Raw genomic sequence first — 12,129 nt, 5'->3', positions numbered from 1 at the left:
TGAGTGCCATGCCTCTAGGAATTTCCTGGCTGTTCTCTGTTTGGCTTGTCCTATAATAGTAGTGTTGTCCCAGTCGAACTCATGTTGCTTGTCATCTGCGTGTGTGGCTAAACGACATGACCAGCTATCCTTAGTAGCCACACACACAGATGACAAGCAACATGAGTTCGACTGGGACAACACCACTATTATAGGACAAGCCAAACAGAGAACAGCCAGGGAATTCCTAGAGGCATGGCACTCATCCACAGATTCTATCAACAAACACATCGACCTGGACCCAGTACATCGGCCATTGCAGCAGACAGCTGGAACTGACAACCGGAAGCGGCAGAGCCAAACCACTATAAATGCCGGAGGAAACATCACAGAAGCGCTTCACAGGAGGCTCCCAAGCACTGAGGATGTCACCTAGACAGGGGACGAAACATTTGCAACACAAATTCCCTGCTCGGCGATCAGAACCACAACAACAAGCACCTGAGCTCACAAACTTTCATTAACAAATCATATGTTATTTGCCCAGCCCCATGGCACCTCTCAGGTCCTATTCTAACCCATCTTACATTGCATCATTGCTGGAACAGTTTGCCAGTCAGCAGATATCTGCCGAAAGACTAACATTCTTGGTATAAGCACTATATTTGAAACATTACTGTGCACCCAAATGAGCACTGGCATTCTGAAATTGCCCTGCTCAGCTAAGGAAGTTCTCAGAAGATGTCAGAAGATACACCATGATTCTCTGACAGGGACAGAGAGGCCCTGGCCAAGTGGATGCAGGGAAGGAGGTTGACCTCTTCCTGGAGTGCCAGCAGAGGAGGTCACAATACCAACCACTGGCAGCCTGGTCTGAGGTGCCACTCAGGTCAGTGCCATCTCCATAGACTGCAGGAATGGGCAGCAATGCTGTAAGAAGGTCAATTCCCTTCTCCATTTTTCCAGGGTAAGTGTGACACTCTTCTTGCTGCTTACTCACACTCTATCTCTGCGACTGCACCTACCTCCCTATAAAGCTCCTGCTCTACCACTGTCACTATTGCAACATCTTCCCTCATTCAATCTCATCACCACCACACCACAACCTCTCACACCACTAACCCTGCACCGCCCATGTCCTCACTGCCCCTCGGATGCCTCACCACTTTTCGCCCACCTGCATCAGGACTAATAGCTGTACCATGCACTTTCATTTGACTCAATTCCTCCGTCTCTCTCATTCTAAGTGAAGAAAGCCCATAACAGAGCAGAGAGATCCATAAGGTGGAGGGATATGCAATACAAGTCTCCTCAGCCCCTGTTCGCAGAGAATCCTGACTCTCACAGGGCAAGACTGAGACTGCTCCTGCGGAACTGGTGAAGTATTTATGCTCTGTCAACCAAGTGAGTCCCACTCTTCAGTCCACTGCAACTCTCAAGGTAATCTCTCTGTCAGTGTCATTCATTGCACAACACTTCTAACCACTGGCTGTGATGTCTTCTCTTTCTTTTGCCTTGCAGGCTCTGCCAGCATGTCCACTATCGTTACTATGAAATGGTCAGCTCCCCCATAACCAGCTCCTTGACCTTGTGATGATACTATGGTCTTAAGAGGTGCATTTTGTACTGTTTTTGTTTATGAAAATCTGTTTTGATAAAGGTGCTGAAGGTTTACACCCGAAATGTCGACTTCTTTACCTCCTGATGCTGCCTGGTTTGCTGTGTTCTCCCATCCTCCTGCCAAGCCGATAAAGTAAATGATTTGTCAGTGTCATAGTAAAAGGGAAATGAGAGGAAATCAAATCAAAACAGGGTGGCACGGTGGCCTCACAGCACCAGGAACCTGGGTTCAATTCCAATGTCTGTGTGGAGTTTTCACGTTCTCCCTGTGTCTGTGTGGGTTTGTTCTGGTTTCCTCCCACAGTCCAAAGATGTGCAGGTCAAGTGAATTGGCCATACTAAATTGCCCATAGCATTCAGGATCAGGGGGTAAATGTAGGGGAATGGGTATGGGTGGGTTACCTTTCAAAGGGATGGCGTGGACTTGTTGGGCCAAATGGCCTGTTTCCACACTGTTGTGATTCTAAGAATTCTAAACAGCTTATGAGGTTTTGGGTTTTTTTATTGGAACAATAGCAACAGCCTGAATGGGTGGGGTCAAGCTTCCACAGAACCAGATTCTGTAGTTTTGGTTTTCAGTAGCAGTTGCTGGGATTTTGAAGTGGGATGTGGCAGCTCTTAGTTCTCTCTTACAGTTAAAACCTGGGGTTATCTTCCTGCTGTTAGAATTGCATGTAAGACAATCTATTTCACTGAATTTGCTTTTGCTAAGGGTATGTTGATGGCATGTTACTATATTGAAACAGTTAATTAACTATATTTAATATACATATATTTTGTTAAGCATTTTGATAGAGTTACAGTTAAACCAATTACTTTCTTTTTTTATTTTGTCTGTATTTAATTATAGTGTATGAATAAAGTGTGTTTTGTTTCAAGGCTCATAGTTTGACCAATTGAATTGCATTCAGAACATAACATTTACCTTTAAAACACTTACCTTTAAAATAAGAAGAAGGGCGTGAGCGGAAGAGGTACAGTTAGTAAGTTTGCAGATGACACCAAAATTGGAGGTGTAGTGGACAGCAAAGAGAGTTACCTCAGATTACAACAGGATCTTGACCAGATGGGCCAATGGGCTGAGAAGTGGCAGATGGAGTTTAATTCAGATAAATGCGAGGTGCTGCATTTTGGGAAAGCAAATCTTAGCAGGACTTTGACACTTAATAGTAAGGTCCTGGGGAGAGTTGCTGTACAAAGAGACCTTGGAGTGCAGGTTCATAGCTCCTTGAAAGTGGAGTTTCAGGTAGATAGGATAATGAAGAAGGCATTTGGTATGCTTTCCTTTATTGGTCAGAGTATTGAGTACAGGAGTTGGGAGGTCATGTTGTGTCTGTACAGGACATTGGTTAGGCCACTGTTGGAATATTGTATGCAATTCTGGTATCCTTCCTATCGGAAAGGTGTTGTGAAACTTGAAAGGGTTCAGAAAAGATTTACAAGGATGTTGCCAGGGTTGGAGGATCTAAGCTACAGGGAGAGGCTGAACAGGCTAGAGCTGAGGGGTGACCTTATAGAGGTTTACAAAATTATGAGGGGCATGGATAGGATGAATAGGCAAATGGGTATATGAATAGGAAGGGTTTGAAGGGATATGGGCCAGGTGCTGGCAGGTGGGACTAGATTGGGTTGGGATATCTGGTCGGCATGGATGGGTTGGACCGAAGGGTCTGTTTCCATGCTGTACATCTCTGACTCTATGACTCTAAGTTAGAGTTTAGACAATCTTAATATATTTTGAGGAGATTTGGTCTGATCCATAACAACCTCAAAAGATGAGAGAATGGAAGTCTCAGAGGAAACAAGTGGCAAGCTGCCTCTAGCATGCCCACCATTCCAGATACTGATGTCTTAGTGGGAATGCTTTGGGAAGTGTTTGAGGAGAGTCTAGTAAGCAACTCTCTGTGATAGTTCCATAAGTGGCCAAGGAAGCTATGTCCCAGACTGTTGGCACTCAGAGGACTGCCAGAGCTCAGCCGCAGGCAGGAAAGGACCTGGTGGTTATGGCACAGGGAGAAACAGCAGCAACAGATAGGTTGGACTCAATAGTTCTTTATCGAAGCTGCAGCTGTGCAGTCAACCATATGACCATCTAGCTGCTTCTACGGACAGGTTGTTGCCTGCCATGGGGAGCCAGTTGCCTCAGAGCCTCCTGGAGAAATACACAAATCTGCATTCTATTGGTCCTCAGAACTGAAAGCATGGTGACAGAGGCATGGGGAATCTGGCGCGCACATCAAGTGCCCCACCCTCACAAGGAGACAGGGTAGAGACAAGCAGCACTCAACTGGAGGAGGAACCACAGACAAGCACTTGAGACACCTCTATTCAAGACATTCTAGAGGGGGCCAAGACTTCCATCTCCATCCTGCCTGCCTTCTCCAATCTTTGGAAGCTGAGGTGGGTCCACTTTCCCTAGGGTTGCTCTATAAAACTTTAAGGGCCAAGGGACATCATGTCAGAGCAGGCTCCCATCACCCCATTTATTCAATGTTCCCCTTGAAGACAGATTGCTCTAGACTGTGGATGAACTGTCTTGCACGATCACCTTCCCGTCAGTGGTCCCAATCATCTCTTTTCTTCTAGACAGACCAGTGAGGTTCCATGTGCAGCAGTGACGTCAGGAATTGGAAGACAATGTTGTGAACAGTGTCTGCATGCCAATCACAGAACTTGGATCCTTGGAAAGGATGTATGCTCAGAGAAAACGTTACTCCCCATTCATGCTGAATCATAAACCCCCTCGCATATATTGCCCCATATACAATTTTCATCTCCCTTCCCTCTTACCTGCAGCCCCCAACCCTGAAGAATAGATTGCTAAGTCTTTTTCTCTTCTCATTCATCTTTTCCCTTAGTTTCTGTGGATGAATATTATGGGCTCACTATGGCTCATCAGTTTATCTAAACAGCCCCAGGTGAGAAGTGCCTGAACCTCTGACTGCTGGTTGTAAATCTCCCTGCTGTTATCCCTTTCCTCCCGGATTGGCCGCCATGCAGCCACAGGACTTAACATGAGCCCCTTGCCAAGAATGCCATGACGCAATGGCCAATCCACTGGAGCCAAATGGAAGGCTGCATTGGACTCACTGTGTTGGGACCCCCGACTGACAGGTGCCTCTATGGACTTTGGACTACTCCCCTAAGACTTGAGCCATGACTACCTGCTTGCTGCACATGCAGTGAGTCTGTCACATAAACAGCTGAGACGTAATGGATTTGTTGAAACACTCTGCCCACACAGCAAGATATGCTCTGCTTAGACTGAAGTCTGCTGACCAGCAAGTTAGGCAGCCTGCATGTGTAACTGTGCTAATTGAGACAACAAGGCAGAGATGTTGTTCGGTGGAATTTGAATTCAATAAAATAATCTGAAGTTAAGGGTCTAACAATGACCGTTGATTGTTGGAAAATCCCATCTGGTTTACTAATGTCCTTCAGGGAAGGAAACCCTGATCTGATCTAGCCTACGTGTGACTCCAGACCCACAGCAAAGTGGGTTCATTCTTAATAGGGTGATAAGAGATGGGCAGTAAATGCTGGCCTAACCAGAGGTGGCCACATCCCGTGAATGAATTTTAAAGGAAACTTCGTTGAATTCCATGTTGTGATTTTTTCATGTTGATCTTATTTAGTTTGTTTAGCAGGACAGGAAAATGAATCTAACTGAGGCAAATTGTGCTCCTATTAAAGTTTTAACAAACGATAATACCCATTATTGGCAACTTGCTGATGCTGTAAGAGATATTCATCTCATCACTCAGCAAAAGCGTAAAAGGTGGAACTAAATGCTCCTAATAGGCCTCGTCAGATTTCTCATCTGATTCTGCCACAAATCTTGCCATATTCCACATCACTCAGACTCCTTCAAGATTTTACTCTTTATTTTGTCCTGTCAGAACAAGTTAATGTTTGCTCAAACACTAGTGCCCTTCCTAACGCCTTCATTATTATTGCCTGTTAATCCGTTTGTATTGCTCAAGTATTGAGTGCTAACTTCTTCTGGAACATTAATGGGTGAGATAAATGTGAAAGGATTCCCCAAGACAGTAACAGATAGCTAAGGTACCTTGTAGTAAGAGGTCATATTGTAAAGGGTCCCCTGCAAGTTGAGCTTGTGAGAATTGTTCCAAACACATGTTGCAAGTATAGAATTTAGAGAGCTATTGACCCACTATTAATGGCCCTAACCACTCCATGAAAGAAACAAGGGCAATCAGCATAAGAGGTTCCATAGGAATCTGAGAAAAGCTTTAATGAACAACATTACCATTTCTCTACCTGTAGCTGTGGTGGCTGCCTTTGATAATCTCCATCTCCATAACAATTGTATGCAATGTCTTCTCCGGTAGATGATTGTGATATTCATTTAAGAGCTATGTTGCTTTAAGGGCTGGATATGCTAATAAACCAAGGACGAGGGTGAAAACACATGACCTACTGCCATCTGTAGTGCAGCAGAAGCATGTTAGAGGCAGGTTGCTCTGTAACTGCAAGCTGTAGTTTGAACTGTGAAATAAACCTGTACGACTTGTTCAAGTAAAATGAATTCATATTACTTAACCTGTGTACTGACCCATAAGACAAGAAATAAAACAAATATGATCCAACCCAATCTGTGGATTAACAACCATGTGGATTGTTAGTGTCTCTATAATTTATTCGAGATTGGAGTTGTGCTGACAATAGCGTTGGGAAGCAGGACACTAAAAAGACTAGTTCTGTCTCACAGCAGCAGTTATTCACTCAGTCAATAATCAAGTATTGATTGTTGCCGTAGAGTAGGAAAGAAATGCAAAGCCACAGGAGTTATAAGGAATAAAGGTGGACACCATTTACTTGGCAAAACTAGATTGAGCCTACAAGTAATACTGGGAGTGGCTTTAGGCTGTAATATTAGGTGAACCAATTCTCCCTTAAAGCAAATGATAACTTTAATAGATGGTAAAGCCATCCTTTCAGTACTGGATTTAAAAATCAGCTCATATTGCCTAGCTTTTTAGCTTGGGCAACACACCAGTTAGTGTGTGATGGTTGCCAACAGTGATCAGTCAAGGAGATGGGCACATTGTTGTCAAAACTATAGCATGTTTCAGTAGCTTACATAATAAACACACTGAATGTGCTTCAATCATGAGGCATTTTCCCAGAATGTAAGTGGAGTAGTTCACACGCAAGTCAGGAGGTCTTGCCATTGTCAGTTAAGGGTAATGTCCAATCTCAGTAATAAACTCATAGAATCCCTACAGTGTGGAAGCAGGTCATTTGGCCCATCAAGTCCACATCAACCCTCCAAAGAACATCCCACTCAGACCCATCCACGTAACCCTGCATTTCCATGGCTAATCTACCTAGACTGCACATTATGGGCAATCTATCATGACCAATCTGCCCAACCTGTACATCGTTGGACTGCGGGAGGAAACCAGAGTATCTGGAAGAAAGCCATGCAGACAGGGGGAGAATGTGCAACTCCACACAGACAGTTGCCTGTGGGTGGTACTGAACCGGATCCTTGAGACCGTGAGGCAGCAGTGCTAACCACTGAGCCACCATGCTACCCTAGGAGTCTGTCTGTTCAGGGTGTAGGACACGGTCCATCGGCTGCTCACAACCATCATGATCAGGGGGTCTGTGTCATACAGACCAGAGTCAGTCAAGGAGCTGCACAGAGATCAATATGGGGTCTGGTCCCCATCCCCATCAGTCAGGGGGTGAGCCACAGTCAATCCGGGGAGGCTGTTCAATAAAAGCCAAGGGGCTTACTGTGGGCCACTGCTGCAGTGGGTGAGTTGGGGAAATCAGTTGTGGGGATTAGAGACAGTAAACTGGGATGTAAAGGTGACAATTATTGTGAAGGGCAGAAGACAATGTATAAGAGTGGGAGAGAGAAGAGCATTGGAAGGTAGGTTTTACTGTTGGCTGGGGGAAAGGACCACCAACAGTTATTGCCAATATTTGCTTTGAATGGTGCATCATAGTCAAAAACAGAAATTACTGGAAAAGCTCAGCAGATCTGACAGCATCAGTGGAGAGAAATCAGTTTAATGTTTCGAGTCCATTGACTCTCCGAATCAATCTGTATCTGCATAGGTAAACTGAAGGCTTTAGGTTTGGGGTAAAGTGGGAAGATTAAGACTTAAATGAAAGACTTTGAATGAAAATATGCAGAAGCTCTGAACTAATGGGGTTGACAGAGAATACAATACAGAAAGGAAAGTTAAAGTTTTGAGATGGGGGTGATTAATAGATTAAGCGAACAAGGAAGGGTTTGGAGAGATATGGGCCTGGTGCTGGCAGGTGGGACTAGATTGGGTTGGGATATCTGGTCGGCATGGATGGGTTGGACTGAAGGGTCTGTTTCCATGCTGTACATCTCTATGACTCTATGTATGTGACTCACTCTGCAAACACTACTTGCGTTACTTTCCATCCCCATTTGAATTAAGGACATGTATTGGAAATGAAAAATGTCTACACTATACCCAGTGGAGTAAGTATTTTTTTCCTGTCTAAGGAGAGAGTGATATAAGACCCTTCGAGGGAAAAATTGCTTTAATCAAGCACCTATATAGTACAGGTTAAGCACATCTGTGATCACTGAATTCTGCAACTGAATAGCAATGAGCAACCATGTTGAAAATAAATCAAGGCCATGAGCAATCCAACTATGTGGCGCATTAGAAATAGATCTCAATCATCTCTGTCATGCAGAAGTAATCACAGGCGACCTATAAAGTTTCACCTTGCTGAACTCAATCCAGGGTTTCATGAGCGGCATAAGGGGGTAGAGCCACTCAGATTAAGATTACTTACAGTGTGGAAACAGGCCCTTCAGCCCAACAAGTCCACACCGACCCGCCGAAGCGCAACCCACCCATACCCCTACATTTACCCCTTTTAGCCTAACACTACGGGCAATTTAGCATGGCCAATTCACCTAACCCGCACATCTTTGTGACTGTGGGAGGAAACCGGAGCACCCGGAGGAAACCCACGCAGACACGGGGAGAATGTGCAAACTCCACACAGTCAGTCGCCTGAGGCGGGAATTGAACCCGGGTCTCTGGCGCTGTGAAGGCAGCAGTGCTAACCACTGCACCACCATGCCGCCCACTCCTACTCATCTTGAACTGTAAGCATTCATCACCGTGCTCTTCTATGCAATGCTGTCTTTCTTGGATTATGTGAGGGTGGGGATGGGTGGATAAAGTTTCAATAATCCTATCACATTTGCAATTTCCTACTGCCTGCACTGCATACATCAGGGTAAGGTCCGCTATGTCAAAGATCTATGTACAGGGTATCCCATGAGCGTCCTTGTTGGGCTCCTCCATATCCCACTTGATCAAAGACTATTATAAACTGTCAATTGTATATGATGCAAGTTCTGACTACTCGTATTACTAAATACTTGTTTCATTTCTGATATTTCACACAGAGGTCCATTGGAATTGTGACCAATGGATCCAGCTACAGCAAGGGCCATCATTGCTGCAGACACTGTACAATGAAGATGCTGAGAAATGGAGCAGAAAGAAGTATATTAGCAAGCCCAGGACTAGCAGCCTCTCCCAGTGGCTACTCAGCAGCCTTCAAATGAAGAAATCATAGGAGAGGATCCCATCAGGATACAGTAGGTGGGTTAAGGAGGCTCAGAGTTTATCATCTTCAGTGTCATTTCCTGTAGTTGGAAGCAGGCCATCAGGTCCACACTGACCCTCTGAAGAAGATCCCACCCAGATCCACCTATTCCTGTAACTCTGCATTTCGCATGGTTAATCCACCTAGCCTGCACATCCCTGGGCAATTTGGGCAATTTAGCGTGGCCAATCCACCTAACCTGCACACTTGTGTGACTGTGAGAGGAAACTGAAGTACCTGGAGGAAACCTGCACAGACATGGGGGAGAATGTTCAAATTCCACACAGACAGTTGCCCAAGGCTGGAATCAAGCCCTGGTGCTGTGAGGCAGCAGTGCTAACTGCTGAGCCATGGTGTTGCCCTGAGCAAAGCAGTTTGAGGATGCCCTGGGGGCCACAGTCTCAGAACTATGCTGCAGGAGTGGGGGAACATTTGAACTGAAGGGGTGGCTGGTCATGCTATCTGTCCTGGTGACCGTCAAGGTGACAGCTGGTGAGGGGGTCTGGGGTTGGGGGTGGATGTGGAGAACATGGCGGTGGTTTCTTTCAGTACATTCCAGAATCTGCCCTATTATCCTTGCATGTTTTGCTCTGCACAATTGATGCAGACAGTGAAGAGAGGAGATGGAAGCTGGAAAACTGGGAGAATAGCAGAAACCTTCTTCCGAGGAAGATGAGGACATTGAGCAGGAGGAACATCATCTTCTCCATGTCAGAGTGTTGCAGTATCAAGCACTACAAACCAGACAGGACTTAGCTGACACTCACTTCCAATAGATGCAAGCTGGGTGAGGTCATCATTTATTGACACAAAATTTATTGTTGCTCAAAAGCAAGTTGCCCTCGTTTGTTCCTAGAAGTAAATGCAGCTTTTTAAATTTGTTGTCTCTTTGCTTTACCTGTTGTTTAATAAAGACTAGAAGTAACAACTATTGAAGGCTCCACAACATGTGATGCTCCCAAAACAAACTAAAACAGAAAGTGATGGAGAAACCCAGCAGGTCTGGCAGAATCTGTAGACAGAAAAACAAGTCAATGTTTCCAGTCTGGTGACCATTCCTCAGAACTTAAAGCAGCTGGCAAATGGTATTGATGCAGAAGACAGGGTGGGGTTTTGGGAGAGTGTGGTGAAGAAGTGAGATGAATATATGGAGACAGACAAAGGGATGGTTGATAGTAAGCCAGGGAGGATGAGAAGCTGAATAAGTATTAAGGGGATCTGTGAACAGTTGAAAATGGGTTGGCTGTGCTGGGGCACCCCATACCAGACAATACCTTGGGTGAGTAATGATCATGGAGAAGGTTGTTCACAACCTGGGGGGAGGATTAGCTATTGTTCTTCTAGCTTTTGTTGAGCTTTGTTGGAGCACTGCAGCAGACCTGAACCAACAATGTTAATATTGGAACACAGTGGCGTGGTGAGGCTCAGGGTCATTTTTACCAGTAGGGTGGAGGTGTGCTGCAAAGCAATCACCAGGTTTGCAATTCGGCTCCCCAGTGAGAAGTAGATCATATTATGAGCAGCAAATACAGTAGACTAACTGAATGAGATATAGGGAAATCATTGCTTCACCTGGAATTTGTATTTGAGGCTTTGGATAATGAGGAGGTAAATGGGCAAGTGTTACATCTTCGGTGGTTGCAAGCAAAGGAGCTAAAGGGATGTGAGAAGGCATTGGGAGTGGAGAAGGAGTGGACCAGGGTGTCCTGAAGAGAATGGTTCCAGGGAATGCTGACAAGGAAGGAGAGGAGAATACATGTCTGGTGGTGGCATCTGGCTGGAGGTGATGGAAATGGCAACTTGTGTTTCTTTGGGTGCCGAGGCTAGTGGTGGGGAAACTGAGGACTAGAGGGATCCTGTTGTTGCGGTGAGAGGGAAGGGAAGGATTAAGGGCAGAAATGTGGGAAAGGGGTCAGAAACAGCTGAGTGCCCTGTCAGTCATGGAAGTGGGGGATCCTTGACTGAGTAAAAGGGTGGACATCTCTGAGAAATGGCATCCACTGAGAAAAAACTGCATCGTCAAAACAGATATGATGAAGGTGGAGAAACTGGGAGAATGAAATGGAGTCTTTAGAGGAAGCAGGATGTGAGGATGTATAGTCCAGGTAACTGTGGGAGTCAGTGGATCTCAGTGGCCAGCCTATCCCCAGAAATGGAAATGTGTCAAGCTAGGAACAGGGTAAGCTCTGTGGGACAGAAATAGTCTGAAACAATTAGTCTACCTGGGCAGTTCTGTTTATGGATTTTGGGAAGAAGGTAGAAGTGGGCTATATGTGTTTGGGATCTGAGTTGTGGGAAGCTGTGACGGGAGATCCCCGGATGAGGTTAGTCACAGTCATAGAAACAATAGCTTGATATTCGATGGTTTGGAGAAGACGGGAGGAGGTGTCAGAGAACTGGTATTCAGCCTCCACAAGCTAGAGGTCAGTACAACAGACAACAACAGCATCACTTTTGTCAGCAGGTTTGATTACAAAGTCAATAGACAATAAGTGTAGGAGTAGGCCATTCTGCCCTTCGAACCTGCACCACCATTCAATCTGATCATGGCTGATCATCCTTAATCAGCATCCTGTTCCTGCCTTATCTCCATAACCCTTGATTCCACTATCCTTGAGAGCTCTATCCAACTCTTTCTTAAATGAATCCAGAGACTGGGCCTCCACTGCCCTCTGGGGAAGAGCATTCCACACAGCCACCACTCTCTGGGTGAAGAAGCTTCTCCTCATCTCTGTCCTAAATGGTCTACCCCGTATTTTTAAGCTGTGTCCTCAGGTTCGGTACTCACCCATCAGCGGAAACATGTTTCCTGCCTCCAGAGTGTCCAATCCTTTAATAAGCTTAAATGTCTCAATCAGATCCCCTCTCAGTCTTCGAAACTCAAGG

The 12,129-nt window shown here is 45.4% G+C and overlaps 1 long non-coding RNA gene across 5 annotated transcripts in view; it reads left to right on the top strand.

Moving 5' to 3' along the window:
• LOC122552964 overlaps positions 1-12,129 on the top strand; it is a 38,974-nt gene that overhangs the window by 12,974 nt on the left and 13,871 nt on the right. For 2 of the 5 annotated variants that reach the window (XR_006312571.1, XR_006312570.1), the window contains 2 exons: positions 1,501-1,593; positions 9,041-9,239. This is a non-coding gene — a long non-coding RNA (uncharacterized LOC122552964). Of the gene's footprint in view, positions 1-423; positions 947-1,226; positions 1,420-1,500; positions 1,594-9,040; positions 9,240-12,129 lie in introns of those variants that run through there. The other 3 variants (XR_006312573.1, XR_006312569.1, XR_006312572.1) reach the window with 3 other exon arrangements.

Source organism: Chiloscyllium plagiosum, chromosome 9 (genome assembly GCF_004010195.1).
Source record: "Chiloscyllium plagiosum isolate BGI_BamShark_2017 chromosome 9, ASM401019v2, whole genome shotgun sequence".
Classification (NCBI taxonomy): Eukaryota; Metazoa; Chordata; class Chondrichthyes; order Orectolobiformes; family Hemiscylliidae; genus Chiloscyllium; species Chiloscyllium plagiosum.
The sequence above is the reverse complement of the archived record's forward strand: the minus strand, read 5'-3'. Positions and strand labels throughout refer to the sequence as shown.